The 3,932-nt window shown below is 38.2% G+C and overlaps 1 pseudogene; it reads right to left on the bottom strand.

Annotated features, from left to right (window-relative positions):
• Nucleotides 1–3,361: 3,361 nt before the first annotated feature.
• LOC145018949 (5S ribosomal RNA) lies at nucleotides 3,362–3,479 on the bottom strand (annotated as a pseudogene).
• Nucleotides 3,480–3,932: the final 453 nt, after the last annotated feature.

The raw sequence follows: 3,932 nt of genomic DNA, 5'->3' as shown, positions 1-3,932 counted from the left end.
TCGTAGTACAATTAACACAACTAATCGTCGATTCCAAATTCGATTTCCGATCTTCCATTTAATTAAGTCATTAACTGGTATGTATTTAAAATGACTTAATGGGTGTCTTAATACATTTAGAAATCATGTTAACACCCAACTTTAGTGATCGGAATATTTCTAGAATTTACCGTATCGGGTTACGGCAACCTAATCAGGTACGACCAAAAGCCTCGTCTAACGCCGGTATCGGGTAGAATTCCACCGTGTCCAAAACTTAAACACTATATAATGTGTCTTAAGCTTCCATTTGAAGCCTTTGGCCATTTTCTCATTGAACACTCCCAACCTCTCTCCTCATCCATAATCAAAGGTCCAAAACAAAGATTTAAGGCTTCCAATCAAAGAGGTAACACCCCTAACTTGTTATTCAACCTCTTTAGCCTTAAAATTGATGTTTAAATTATGTTTTGGGACCAAGAACATGAGTTTACAGCCAAGGATCATGCTTGGGTCGTAAAATCCTCAAAATGGGATTTTTGAGCCAAATTACCCTTCCAAAATCATAGTTGGGTCTTAGATATGACCTTAAGGCTTGCTAATATGGACTTGGAACACATTAAACATGAATTATGGGGGACAAACAAGAGTTTACAGCCAAGGCTCCTTCTTGGGCCGTAAACTCCTCTAAAAGGGGGATTTAATGCCTTTAAACATGTCCAAATGCCTTGAAACTCAACCAATGGCCTTGCGGTAAAATCTAGATGCATCTAAAAATAGTTTAAGGGTTTGTAACACATCAAAATGTCATTTATAGGAGTTTACGGCCTAGGAACATACCCTTGGCCGTAAAATCATAAAACTTGTTAAAGGATGCATCAAATTCACTCTAATGGCTTGCATAAATTTCTAGAATCACATGTGATTGTTTTAAGCATTAAAAACTAAGTTTTCATGAGTATAGGAGAGTTTACGGCCATAGAACATGCCTCTAGGCCGTAAACTCCTAAAAGTATGTTTAATGGTGTTCTAAATTCACAACAAGGCTTGGAAAATTAACTAGAATCACATGTGATTGTCCTTTGTAGTTTAAAACCATTTTTCTTGGCCATGGGTGAGTTTACGGCCATAAACTCCAAGGTGGTTGCCGTAAACTCCCTTCTTTGTGGTATAATTACATTTAATTCATTCCAAGGCATTTTAGAAATCCATTCCAACAATCCCCATGTCCATTTAAGCCATTAAACACTCAAAATCACACCAACATGAGTTTACGGCCGTAAACTCATGTGTGGGTGTGTTATGTGGTTGTAAACTCCTTAAAATTTTTACTCTTGGGGAGTAAACTCAAGTCCCAAGTCCCTAGTGCCATTACACGTCCGAAGATGTCACCCGGGTCACTCCAAACGCTCGTTTTGAGGTGTTTAACCTTGTTGGAATGTAATGTTCCATATGATTAGTGAATGTATCCCTAATTGTATATATATGGACATTATTTCATTTTACATAGGGAGATCGCGAGTAATCAAACCCCGAACCAACATCTAGTATCCAAAACCGACGCATTTCCGAGTCCGGTGAGTTCATACCCCTACCCTTTTTCACTGTTTTCACTATTTTTCAGGGGGGAACACAAGCAAAGTACAAGGGAATTCTTGTACTCAAAACATGTTTTCAAATGTGTGTTTCATATTCCATATGCTTTTATTACTAATTACTACAATTGATAACCATTTGAATATGCAGATCACGTAATATATATTTGTGAAATAGGTCTTTAAACTGTTATGTTTTACATATATTTCACAAATGGTTTTCCACATTTTATTAGTTAAAGGCATGACATTAGACATTTGAATATAATACCTATACACTGTTTTGTCCTCGGTAACACTCCTCATATTTACGCGTGTGGAGGACTATCATATTATTACTAGTAAATTTGTTAATCCGGTATGATTGGAGACATGTCCTCGGCGAACACTCCACAGAGATACGCGAGTGGAGGACTACACCCGTAACCAGAATCTCTGGTATTTAGAGATCATGACTTGAGTGTATGGATCTATACGGGGGTGACTACCCCACACCTGGCTGCTAGCTACAGCCGAACCGAAATGGTTCAAGGGTGACGAAAGTCATAAGTATGTAGACTACTTATTGCCACATGTGGACTACTTGTTGCCATAGGTTTCAGTCTATCGTATGGTTATGGAACTCGCAATTAGGATAACAGAGATTTACTTATAGTAATAATAAACCATTGTATACATCTTTTACATCTTTTACATCTTTCGCGTACGGTAATTAATATTCAGGAAAGTATGGGACTTTCCTGGGGGAAAACATGGAATCTAACCATGTTTACATCTTTTACATCATTCACATTGAAAACCAACAAGCAGGAAAGCATGGGGCTTTCCTGGGTAATACTTACATAACTAGAAAGAGTAACAAACCGGGTAACATTACATCTTTTACATTTGGTAATATACAATAAGGAAAGTATGGGACTTTCCTGGGAATACATGTTAAGTAAACAGAACAGTTTAACAAGTCGGATAACCAAACTATACATTTTACATGAGTAGACATGTTTTCAGTGTACAAACCTACTATACTTTACATTTGTGAAACTACAATCAACTTTTAAGAAAATATGGGATTTTCTTGGTATACATAACATTCCAGAAACAGAAAGGAAACTTGAACATTTTCACAAACAAAAACCGCTTATGAACTCACCAGCATTATGCTGATTTTCAAACCGCTTGTGTTCTCAGGTCAGCGTTAGAACAGGTACCCGAAGATCCCTTTTTGGTCGGAAGACGGAGTATATGAAGACCCGTTTCATTTTGTTTATATATACTATGTATCACAACTGTACAAACTTTACTTTTGAAACAACTGTAAAACTTTTCTTATGTAATACAATGGTTGTTTTACTTTACTTACTATGTGCATTGGATTTGATACTCAGCGTGGAGTCAACCCCGGAAATGTTTCCACCTTCGGTTTTTGGGGTGTGACAATATATATATATATATATATATATATATATATATATATATATATATATATATATATCGAGAACCCCTTATGAGAGTGCCCAAAATACATTGGATTTTTCACTAAATTGCTTGCATGCTAATTTCTAATACAAGTGTTGTTTCATAGCATACATAAGCATCTTCATCTTGAATTCTAAAATTACAAAAAAAAAATGAAATTGAAAAAGAGAATGGAAGGCAAAAAAATAATACTCATTCTTATCTCACATAATCCTTTTATATTATTCATTAAAAAAATCAAAATCATAGTGAAAGAGACTTATGTATGTAACATCCCCCTCTGGCACGTATCACAATATTGTCCGCTTTGGGCCACTCGGCACGAGGACTTCCCAGGGGGTCACCCATCCTGGTACTACTCCCGCCCGAGCACGCTTAACTGCAGAGTTCTTATGGGATCTGCTGCCCTCATGGCTTTAAAACGCGTTGTGATAGGGAAGATATCCACACCCCTTATAAGGAATGCTTAGTTCTCCTTCCCAGCCGATATGGGATCATGTGCAACCCACCTTCACCCCTCATTATAAGGTTCGACGTCCCTTTCGAACACATCGACCCGTGCCCTAGCTCTGATACCATTTCATAACACATAACTAACACATGCAACTGGTTCTGTCCTAAGGCCTCGCCTTTCCTGGGCCTCGCCCATGTCCTGCTACTGAGGAGTCATGGAACCCCATCCATGCTCCTAATGGTAGTGAGGTACGGGCCTAGCCCACTCTCACTCCTGTTCTAGTTCGGGCCTCGTCCCTAATCTTCTACTAGTGAGATATGGAACCCCGTCCACACTCTGCTATTGATGAGATATGGGACCTCGCCCACACTCACCTCCCTACCAGGCACATACATGTATCACACAGACAACAAGTACAACTATCATAT

Source organism: Lactuca saligna, chromosome 9, assembly GCF_052625555.1.
Source record: "Lactuca saligna cultivar CGN05327 chromosome 9, ASM5262555v1, whole genome shotgun sequence".
Taxonomy (NCBI): Eukaryota; Viridiplantae; Streptophyta; class Magnoliopsida; order Asterales; family Asteraceae; genus Lactuca; species Lactuca saligna.
Note: the sequence above shows the minus strand (reverse complement) of the source record. Positions and strands in the feature narration are given on the sequence as shown.